The sequence below is a fragment of the Vombatus ursinus genome, unplaced genomic scaffold (genome assembly GCF_900497805.2).
Source record: "Vombatus ursinus unplaced genomic scaffold, bare-nosed wombat genome assembly UNPS02014962.1, whole genome shotgun sequence".
NCBI classification, from domain to species: domain Eukaryota; kingdom Metazoa; phylum Chordata; class Mammalia; order Diprotodontia; family Vombatidae; genus Vombatus; species Vombatus ursinus.
In genome coordinates, this window is record NW_020954740.1 from 2,758,212 (window position 1) to 2,770,875 (window position 12,664).

A 12,664-nucleotide genomic window follows, 5' to 3' on the forward strand; every position below is an offset into this window, starting at 1 on the left:
CTAGTCATATTCATGAAATAGATTTTTTTTAAATATCTAGAAAATAACTCTAGAAAGAACTATTACAGCTTTGCCATATTGAATCCTGTCTACAAATCCCTATCTGGAATAAGCTTTTCTCTACACAATTTTGCTGAGCTGTTATGATAACAAGCTATATGATGATTAGCTGGGCTATTATTTGAGGGATAATGTGTGGTCAGAGAGATTGATAATGTCATCATAGAGAGTATGGTAAGAGCTTTCTTGGTTGTTCTGAAGTTTTGAGGGGCACCAGTGTTTAACTGTATTACTCAATGCCTTGCATATTATGGACACTTACTGAATTCTTGTTGAATGATTGGAAATATAATTACTATGGGAATGAAGTCAGCATAGCCACCAATAGCCAACTTAAGGCAACTGGTCCCACCATTAAAAAAAATCTTCCTTACCAAATGTTCCTTAGTAGGCTCAAAGAAACCTACAATCTACAGTTATCCCTTCTACATCATGACTTTCCCTATAGCAATTTCAACATATCATAGATCTGCATAAAACATTTTGGGAGTTTTGAGGAAGCCCCAGATGACAGAAAAAGTTTAGAAACTCAGAAATGTATAAAACGCATGTATAGTATTGTATAATATCAACCCAAATTTTACAAAAAGCCGTTGTAAACACTTTGTAAAAGAAAAAAAAATCAAACCTCTTATCTGGTACAAAGGGAGGGCCAAAAATTTTTATGCAGATTTTCTAGATCATGGGGGAGCTACATCCATAATCCCCTGCAATGTGAAAGGGATAACTGTACTGGGATCATAGGACTTGTCATAGCTTTTTATATTCCCAGATCACCAGGGTACAAGGCCCTAACCAAATTATAGTTTCTCTTCCATAGGATCATCTTATTCATTTGGCCACATCTGGAAGATGCTGATATATATCAAGTTTTACATTGCCACATGGCAATATAAGTAACTCTGTGTGTGTGTGTGTGTGTGTGTATGTGTGTGTGTGTGTGTGAGACACACACCTAAGTAGAAGGGGTGAAATGAGAACTTTTTTCTGTGGTACACTATTTTCCTCATAGTTAAACTGATAACTAATATCTACTTTGTTCATTTGCTGGGCAATGTGACACTCACTGAGGAGTTCTGCACTGTCAAAACTCCAGGAGAGCTACAGCCCAAAGTGAATATCATTGTTTGAATAGCTAAACTGGGCATGTTTCTCTCCTTTTCTCCATTAGTGTTTTCTTTAATAATTCATATTCAATCAATAAATGTCCACATTCTAGATATGGAAAATATATTGACCCATTTACTCTGTGAGTTCCTTAAGTCAAGGAACTGTTTGTATTTTGTCATTTGTCTTTTATCCTTAGTGCCTGGTATATTGGGATAAGAATAGGAGCTGGACCTATGATTTCCTTAGTATGAGAGCTCCCAGGTAAGTAAAATCCCTACACTATCATGGAACTTGAGGCACCTTCCCCGAAACTTTTATTCCTAGAAGGTTGCCTAGAGTACTGAGAGGATAAATGACTTGCTTAGGTTGAGACAGCAGGATGTGTCAGGTGGGAGTTGAACCCAGGCCTCTCTGGTTTTGAGGTATGTTCTTTATTTGAAATGCCATGCTACCTTTCACTGTGTGACAGATTGTAGATACCTAATAAATAATTGCCAAATTGAATTAAAACTGCCATAATCATATATTGCTGATTTGTTCTTTTTTTAAGAGCAGAGAGAGAGGGAAGGGTTTTTAAACCTTCTTAAAAGAGATATAAAGGTTTTTATGAATCCTGATTTACTATTTATTGAAAAAATTAGTCCCTACTTTGCTCAGAACACTATGTTAGGTGCTAGAGGAGATATAAAGTTTCTATGAGGCATGACTTCTCTATTTGATGCAGCTTACAGTTTACTTTCCAAGTTTCAGTGCTCAAATAATTCATGTACAATAAATTATTATATAATGTTAATAGAATTTAAATGGATCATTTACAAATTTTCATAATGCATCCCTATGAGAAAAGTTGTTTGATTGTTTTTCCTCAAATTTAGACCCTGTAAAGAATTAAGAGAAGAATTAAAAGGAGAAAACAAGACAAATATAATAGAAAGGGTCTTGAAATGTGAGTTAGGAGATTTCAATTTTAGTCCTATTACTCATCAGTAATCATATGTGTGATCTGGAACAAATTGGTTAAATTTAACAAATAGTAATTAAGCATCTACTATGGGTAAGTCATTGTGTTAGCCATTTGGGATACAATATAGTACCTATGCCTTACCAACAAAAGCAAAATGTTTCAGGGATTAGTTCAGTTGTGTGATAACAGAGGAAGCTACGGTATAAGGATTTAAAAAGTAATGAGTTGAAATGTGAGTACTGGGACAGAGCAAGTGATAACTTGCTTACAAGACTTGGTGTCCCACCTTTTTCTCCTGTCCTATCCTGTTGTCTCCTCTCTTTTCCTCTCCTCTCTTCTCCAATCAATTTAGATCCTATAGGACAACTCCCTTGGACTCTGACTAGTATAACAGGGATAGAAATGAAGGTTAAAATCATACACCTGAGAAAGTTGGAGATCTAGGAGAATACCTTTATTCACCTTTAGCAGGGGGGACAATAGAAGACACTCAGCTTATGAAACTGTCTTTCTTTCAAACATGCAAATGGTATCTTATAAGTTCCTATATCACCTCAACAGATTGGATACTGATTGCTCTACCAGGTTTACTTTGTTCTAAGTGAAAAACCTTGTGCAATCATCTTTGTTGACTCATCTCTGAGAACTCCTTTGTAAGCTCCTTGTGAGGACAGGAGCTATTTCGCTTTTGTCTTCAAATATTCAGCACCTAGCACAGTGCCTGGCACATGGTAAGTGCTTAATAAATGCTCATTGATTAGTTAATTGGGAATGAATGGAAGTAACAGATCCTTTTGGGCTTTGGGCCTTCCTGCTGATGGAGGTTAATGTTGGGATTGAAACAGGAGTACAAAGGCTAGTGAATGAGCATTTAGGTTCAATGATATTAAAAAATTATATATATGAATGTTTTGCAAAATATCTAAACTGAAATGAAATATTAATGGGATGAAGTGAGCCATGTTATTATCTAGTTAGTAAAAACAACCCTTGATTTAGATAGGTAAGGATCTTGACAGCATCCACAAGATTTAGAGTCAATGAATAAATTATAGCCGGTAATTTACCCTGAGAGAGACAGAGGAGCTTGCGAATTACACCAGAGTGTTCTCTAGTATTGCTGTGCTGTGCATGGCCAGTTTGACTAAGCATTTGGTTCACATCTAATGCCCAGTCCTAATTACTGAAGACAATCAAGCCCTGATCATATACTTTTTATGGTGTCCCATATGAGATTTCATTTGGGCTCTGGTTTTGGAGCAGCCTAGGGATTTCTGGTGGCTGGATTTAAAAAAATATATTAAATTATTTTAATTGTTCCTTCTGGGACTCCTTCCTGAACAGAACTGATGTGTTCCATTGCACCTTTAATTTTATGCTGAAATTATATAATCTCAATTGTGGATAGTTAGATACTTAAGTAGTCTTGTCTGCAACATTACTGTATACGATTATGATCACAGTTTGAGCTAAGAAAAACAAAGATAAAAATTTTAGATAATTGGTCCCCAGTGTTAAAACTGAATATGCCTCAGGAACTTTTACTAGTAAGAATCCATTCTGGCAGTGAGGGGAAAAAAAATAGAGACAGCATTAGAGGCATCTGGTAGTGCAGTGGATGTAGCACTGGTATTGTAGGCAGGAGGACCTGAGTTCAAATTTACCCTTGGTTGCTACCTAGCTTTGTGACACTGAGTAAATCACTTGAATCTATTTGTCTCAGTTTCCTCAGTTGTATAATGGTAATAATAATAAAACTTGTGTTTCAGAGTTATTGTGAGAATCAAGTAAGATAACATTTCTTTTTCCCCCCACTTAATAGCATTTTTCACTTACATGTAAAGATAATTTTCAACATTCACTTTTATGAGATTTTGAGTTCTAAAATTTTTCTCCCTCCTTCCCTCTCCTCCCACTCCCCAAGACAGCAAGTAATCTTATATGTTATACATGTACAATTGTATTAATTATATGTCCACATGAGTCATATTGTGAAAGAAGAATCAGAGCAAAAGGGAAAAACTATGAGAAAGATTAAATAAAAACAAAACAAAACAAAACAAACAAGCAAACAAACAAACAAAAACCCTGAAAACAGTATGCTTCAATCTGCATCCAGACTCTTTAGTTCTTTCTCTGGATGTGGATAGTATTTTCCATTATAAATCTCTTGAAATTGTCTTAGATCATAGTACTGCTGAGAAGAGTTAAGGTTATCATGACTGATCATCACATAATGTGGCTGTTACTGTGTACAATGTTCTCCTGGCTCTGCTCACTTCACTCAGTGTCAGTTCATGTAAGTCTTTTCAAATTTTTCTCAAATCTGCCTACTCATCATTTCTTATAGCAGAGTAGAATTTCATTACATTCATATACCACAACTTGTTCAGCCATTCTCCAATTGATGGTATCCCCTCAATTTGCAATTCTTGGCTACCACAAAAATTGCTACTATAAATATTTTTGTACATGTGGGTCCATTTCCCTTTTTTATGATCTCTTTGGGATACAGATCTAGTAGGGGTATTGCTTAATCAAAGGGCGTACACAGTTTGGTTGCCCTTTGGGCATAGTTCCAAATTGCTCTCCAAAATGGTTGAATCAGTTCACAACTCCACCAACAATGCATTAATGTATCAATTTCCTCACATCTCCACTAGCATTTATCATTTTCCTTTTGCATCATATCAGCTAATCTGATAGATATCAGATGGTACCTCAGTACCTCAGAGTTATTTTAATTGTCATTTCACTAATCATGATTTAGATCATTTTTTTTCATATGACTATAGATAGCTTTTACTTCTTCTTCTGAAAAATGCCTGTTCATATCTGTTGGCCATTTATCAATTGGGGAATGACTTTTATTCTTATAAATTTGAAACAGTTCTCGATATATTTAACAAATGAGGCCTTTATCAGAAACACTAGCTGTAAAAACAATTTCCAAGCTAATCTTGGTTGCATTGGCTTTTTTGTGCAAAACTCTTTTTAATTTAATGTAATAAAAATTATCCATTCTGCATTTCGTAATATTCTCTATCTCTTGTTTAGTCACACATTTTTCCCTTCTCCTTAGATCTGACAGGTAAACTATTCCTTGCTCTCCTAATCTGCTTATAGTATCACCCTTTATGTCTAAATCATGTACCCATTTTGACCTTATCTTGGTATACAGTGTAACATGTTTGTCTGTGCCTAGTTTCAGCCATACAATTCTCCAGTTTTCCCAGCAGTTTTTGTACAATAGTGAGTTCTTATCCCAGAAGCTGGAGTCTTTGGGTTTATCAAACAATAGGTTGCTATAATGATTGACTACCACCACTCCACTTCTTAGCCAGTACCAAGTAGTTTTGATGATTGCAGTTTTATAAGATAGTTTTAGATCTGGTACAGCTAGGCCACCTTCCCTTACATTTCTTCTCATTAATTCCCATGATATCTGGGAACTTTTGTTCTTCCAGATGAATTTTTTTTATTATATTTTCTAGCTCTATAAAATAATTTTTGGTAGTTTGATTGGTATGGTACTGAATAAATTAATTTAGGTAGAATTGTCATTTTTATTGTATTGGTTCGGCCTACCCATGACCAGTTGATATTTTTCCAATTGTTTAGATCTGATTTTATTTATGTGAAAAATTATTTGTAATTTGTAATAGTTTCTGGATTTGTCTTGGCAGGTAGACTCCCAAATATTTTATATTGTCTAGTTATTTTAAATGGAATTTTTTTTTCTATCTCTTGCTGCTGGGCTTTGTTGGGAATATACAGAAATGCTGATGATTTATGTGGGATTATTCTATATGCTGCAACTTTGTTAAATTTATTAATTGTTTGAAGTAGTTTTTTAGTTGGTTCTCTAGGATTCTCTAAGTATACCATCATATAATCTGTAAAGTGATAGTTTTGTTTCCTGATTGTCTATTCTAATTCCTTCTATTCCTTTTTCTTCTTTTATTGCTAAAGCGAATATTTCTAGTCCAATATTGAATAACAGTGGTGATAATGGGAATACTTATTTCACCCCAATCTTATTGGGAATGCTTCTAGCTTATCCCCATTACAGATAATGTTTGCTGATGGTTTAGATAGATACTACTTATCATTTTAAGGAAAGCTCCATTTATTCCTATGCTCTCTAGTGTTTTTAATAGGAATGGGTGTTGTATTTTGTCAAAAGCTTTTTTTGCATCTTGAGATAATTATATGATGTCTGTTAATTTTATTATTAATATGACTTATTATGCCAGTAGTTTTCCTAAGAATGAATCAGCCCTATATTCCTGGTAAAATACCATTTTTTTGTAGTGCATTGTCTTGATGATAAATTGCTGTATTCTCTTTACTAATATTACACTTAAAATATTTTCATCAATATTCATTAGGAAAATTGGTCTATAATTTTCTTTCTCTATTTTGACTCTTCCTGGTTTAGGTATCAGCACCATATTTATGTCATAAAAATAATATAGTAGAACTCTTCCTTCACTTATTTTTCCAAAAAGTTTATATAGTACTGGAATTAATTGTTCTTTAATTGTTTGATAGAATTCACTTGTATATCCATCTGTCCCTTTGAATTTTTTTCTTACGGAGTTTTTTGATGGCTTATGCAATTTCTTTTTCTAAAATGGGGTTATTTAAGTATTTATTTCCTCTCCTGTTAATCTGGGCAATTTATATCTTTGTAAATATTCTTCCATTTCCATTAGATTGTCATATTTATTGGCATACAATTAAGCAAAATAATTCCTAATTATTGCTTTAAATTCCTCTTAATTGGTGGTGAATTGACCCTTTTTATTTTTTTTATACTGATAATTTGGTTTTCTTCTTTTTTAAAAAATCAAACCAACCAAAGGTTTCACTTTACTTTGTTTTTTCCCCCATAAAACTAGCTCTTAGTTTTGCTTATTAGTTCAATAGTTTTCTTAATTTCAATTTTATTAATCTCTCCTTTGATTTTCAGAATTTCTAATTTGGTATTTAATTGAGGATTTTTGATTTCTTCTTTTTCTATATTTCTTTTAGTTGCAGGCCTAATTCATTGATCTGCTGTTTCTTTATTTTATTGATGTAAATATTTAGATATAACAAATTTCCCATAAGTATTGCTTTGGGGGCTTTCAATAAGTTTTGGTATGTTGTCTCATTGTTTTCATTCTCTTTGATGAAATTATTGATTGTTTCTATGATTTGTTGTTTGACCAATTCATTCTTTAGGATTAATATATTTAATTTCCAATTAGATTTTAGCTCATCTTCCTGTGTTTTTTATTACATCATGATCTGAAAAGATGGTATATTACTTTCTATTCACATTCAGTGTTCTCCAGAGATCTATCATATCTAACTTTTCTGAAATTCTATTCACCTGCTTAATTTATTTCTTGTACATTTTGTAGTTAGATTTATCTAGTTCTGAAAGTAGAGTTTGAGGTTCCACCACTAATATAGTTGTGCTGTCTATATTTTCCTTTAACTTACTTAACTTTTAAGTATTTGGATGATATACCATCTGGTGTATATATGTTTACTAATGACATTAATTTATGGTCTATGGTATTTTTTTTAGCAAGTTGTAGTTTCCTTTCTTATCTCTTTTAATTAAATCTATTTTTGCTTTGGCTTTGTCTGAGAACAAGATTGCCACTCTTACTTTATTATTATTATTATTATTTTTTAACTTCATCTGAAGCATAAAATATTCTGTTCCAGCCTTTTACTTTTACTTTGTGGGTATCTCTGTGCTTGAAATGTGTTTCTTGTAAACACCATATTGTAGGATTCTGGCTTTTAATCCACTCTGCTATCCTCTTCCAAATTATGGGTGAGTTCATCCTATTCACATTCACAGTTATGATTATTAACTGTATTTCCCACCATCCTATTTTCCTTCTGTTTATAGTTTTCTCTCTCCTTTCACCCTATCTTTCTTCACCAGTGTTTTGTTTCTGACCACTGCCTCTGCCAGTCCCTCCTCTATTTTTTCCCCTTTCCCTCCTACTTCAGTCCTCCCTTCTATCCACTGCTCCCTTTTCTTTCCCCTCCTACTTCTCTATAGGGCAAGATTAATTTCTATACTCAACTTAGTGTTTATATTATTCCCTTTTTGAGCCTAATCTGATAAGAGTAAGGTTCAAACAATGCTCTCCCTCCACCATTCTTTCCCTCTACTGAATAGGTCTGTTGTACCCTTTCATGTGATGCAAATTACTGCATTCTGCCTTCATCTTTCGTTTTCTCCCAGTTCAATCCTTTCTTTCACCTCTTATTTTTTTTTAAATATCATCACAGGAAAGACAACTTATACCCACCCCTTTGTCTTTGTATACCCCTTCTAACTCCCCTGGTAGAGATGAAGTTCTCAAGAATTATAAGCATCATCTTCTCCTGTAGGGATGTAAATAGTTTAACCTTACTGAATAATATTTTTTTCTTTCCTGTTTACCTTTTCATGTTTCTCTTGAATCTTGTATTTGAAGATCAAATTTTCTATTCAGCTCTGGTCTTTTCATCAGGAAAGTTTGAAAGTCCCCTAATTCATTGAATGTCCATCTTTCCCCCCTAAAAAAATTATGCTCAATTTTACTGAGTGTTTGATTCTTGGTTGTAATCAAAGTTTATTTGCCTTCTGGAATATCATATTCCAAGCCCTCTGATCCTTTAATGAAGAATGTGCTAAGTCCTGTGTAATACTGACTATAGCTACTTGAAATTTGAATTGTTTCTTTCTTGATGCTTGCAGTATGTTCTCCTTGACCTGATAGATATGGGATTTGGCTACAATATTGTTTGAAGTTTTCTTTTTGGGATCTCTTTTGGGAGGTTATTGGTGGATTCTTTCAAAGACTGTTTTACCCTCTGTTTCTAGGATATCAGGGCAGTTTTTATTTATCTGAAAAATGCTGTCCAGTCTCTCTCTCTCTTGCTCTCTCTCTCTTTCTCATTTTTGTACTTCCTTTCCCAAGCTGTTGACTCTCTCTTGCATATCTCTCATTTCTTTTCCTAATTTTTCTTCTAACTCTTCTATTTCATTTTAAAAATCCTTTTTGAGCTCTTTCAAGAAGGTTTTTGGGGCTTGAGACAAATTCTTATTCTCCTTTGAGGTTTTGTATGTAGGCATTTTGACATTGTTGTCCTCTTCTGAGTTTGTTTTTGTATTTTCTCTGTTGCCATGGTAGGTTTATCTGGTCAGGGCTCTTTTCTGTTTATTGCCCATTTTTAAAAGTTGAGCCCTGCTTTTAGGGCATGGGGGGGCCCTGTCCCAAGCTTCTTGGGTTAGGTGACAGGGGCTTAGTCACTGTTTTTCTTCTGCGGGGCCTGAGGTGCTGGTGGCTTTCCAACAGTGTTGAGGTTTAGAGGTTTAGGGGTGCTGGGACCCCAAAATATTGAGCACAAGAGATGTGGGTCTTGCCTGAAAGAATTCAACCCAAGCCTTCCTTCAGCCAGAGACAAAGTTTATTAAAGATCCACCGTATTGGCTAGGCTCTTAAGGAATCTGCACATTTGTGAGCTACTAGCTAGATTGTAAAAATCTGAGGCTTTGGCTAGACTCTTAAGACTCTGAGCCCCTTAATGGAGACAAGATGGACCTTATATATAGAAAGACTGTGGGAGAGATCTAGAGATCAAAGGGAGAGTGTAGTCTAGATCAGATTAAGGGTAGGAAGTACCCTAGGGTCATAAGGAAGGTAAGGCAATGGAGGGCTAAACTAGTTTAAGAGCAAGAGAGAACTGGGAGTGCAGAGGATAATGAAAGGACAGTTGATGGGATTATAGCTCAGGTGAAATCTAGAGATTTGGTCATGTGAGAAAGTCCAGGGTTTTTCCTTTCTAGGGTCCAGATCCAAAAGACATGGTATTTTCCTTTTAGGGTTTCAGATACCATCCTTATCAACAGGGTTGGCCTGGTCTAGTCATGCCTTTTATGCCCTAGGTTCCAGGGTTGGAGGCCTCACAACTGTCTGGCTGAGCCTGTGGGGCCTTGGTTGCTGGGTGCTGATCTGTGTTGTTGCTAAGGTCCTCCCACTGGCTTGCCCAGACACCACCTAAACTGGGCTCTTCTCACCTTTTCCCAAATGAGACAGACCTTTCCTGAACTCCTACTAAGGTCTCTTAGGCTGGAAAATTGTTTCCCTCTGTCTTTTTGTGGATTATGTTGCTCCAGAATTCTTTTAGAGGCTTGATTTAACATTATTTCTGAGGGAAACTGGGGAGAGGTCAGGCAACTTCCTAGCTTCTCTCTACCATCTTTGCTCCACCCATAAGATAACATTGCTTAGAAGCACTTAGCACCATGCCAAGCATATAGCAAATGCAATATGCATGCTTATTCCCTTCCTTTCTTCAAGGAATTGGATTGGATGGGTGGGTGAGGAGGTTATTGAACACTATATGAAGATAATATCTGTAGCTGGAAACCTATCCTTGAAACATTCCTACATTCCTAGAGAGATAGACATTGCCAAGAATATTGTGAAATTTATCACTAGATACTCAACCTACTCTCACTGAGATGAGATAGGAATAAAGCTTAAGACTTCTTTGCAAAAAGAGGAATTTCAAAGACTCAAAAAGATTAATATATGGAAGGTTAATATCTGATAAAACTAGAGATTCTGGGTAGCCTCCTGAGAAGGTGCTTCTACACATTCAAAGGGCTTTGTATTTCAAGCTAAGGAGCTTCTTAGAAGAGTGTCAATGGTCCCCTAGAAAGGAACCATTGAAGTCTTGAATTAGAGGTAGTACTGAAATCCTATAATAAAGAATGAATTGATCAATGGATGAAAAAGCATTTATTAATCACTTAATATGTGCAAAGATCACTGCTTTATCTACTACAGTACCTGATGCCCCTCCTAGGTTAATTCCTTCACTCTAATCTCATCACCACATTGCTAGTTGCTAACTCCATCCTTGACTGATACCATCTCCCTTAAGCCTCCCCTTCCCTCCCCTCTGATTAGGTAGCTGGAGGGTTAGGTAACAAACTCCTCACAATGCCTTCCTTAATTGACAGAAGAAATTGGATTTTTTTGGCTCACTTCACTCTGTATCTGATGCTCTTCCTTGTTCCAACACCAAGAAAAAAGGTGGCCTCATGCTAGGCCCAATATGTTCTCCTCTCCTAATCTCTCTATTTTCTTGCCTCTCTTTCTGGGTTGCTCCCCCCCCCCCCCCCAATTAGATTGTAAATGCCTTGAGGGCAAGATGTCTTTTTTAAAAAATTAATTATATCCCCAATGCCTACCCCAATGCATAGTACATTGTAGGCATTTAATAAATTTTTATTAGACTGTACTGGGATGATTTGGGGTCCCAAAAAAATGCAAAACAGTCTTTGCTTTCAAGGAACTCACATTCTAATAGAAGACAAAACACATATAGAAAGTTTCATCTGCAAGTCAGCACTGGCAGGGAACTGAGATAGAAAGGGGATTAGTGTGAAGAGATTTGGATTTGATCCAATATTTAGCATGAAGTGGTGACATCTCAAGGTCAAAATGTGGGAATGATTATAAAGACAAAAAAAGCAATTTGCTGTCTAGTAGTATGCATGTCTATATAGAAATCCATGACCAACAGACTGATGACTAACTAATGATGCTTGGTTGATGTGGCTATTTCAATATAGGAAACAAAGAAAAACAGAAATTATCTTCAGTCCTGCATAACCTCTTTCTGCCTTCATAAGGAAGGAAGAGCAGAAGAAAGGTGGAAAGATAGGGGGTAAGAAGAAAAAAAAAGTCAGACACACTTCTTAGATCATGTAAAATGTTAATTTATTTACTGGTTCTAAATATGAGATGTTTGGCCAATGAGCAACAACTTGATATAGTACTGTAGAAACTGAATCACATCAGTATAGATATTTTTGTTATAATGGAAAGGAAATTATATAAGGAAGATGAAATTAAATGAAAGAATGGCTAAAAAGTTCACTTTTGGGGAATAAAATAGTTTACTTCATTGTACCCCTCAAGACAATGAACAGCATCATTTTAAGGGAAACTGAGTCATCTCCATTTGAAATGTTACAATGAATATATTCAAAAACAAAGAAAAACCAAACAATCAAAACAATAGTATGTTGTGCTTTTTTTTGGAATGTCCTAGAAGATGAAGTGAGCATAGATAAATCCAGAGGGTGTGATCCTTTGTGTTTGCTGTGGAGATTTTTCCCCCTTTATAAGCACAATAGTGGTAGCATATGTATAGTATCTGAGACATTTTGCTGGTTCATCCAAATGCAAAAATGAGAGCCAACCGATGATTAAAAAATACTTCTAGAAATTATTCTCTTGTTAGGAAAATAACAGAGGATTAGGGAGAGACCAGATGTGTGTGTGGGGAAAACTGAAAGAACTAGCATTAAATACATGAGAAAAATATTAAAGAAAACACATTTCTGAATTGAGGATTTTGATATCACTGATTCATCAGTACCTGTTAAATACCATAATTGTTCAGGCCAATACAACTTTGTTAATTAATGCATTAACCATTTCACATTTCTCAGTG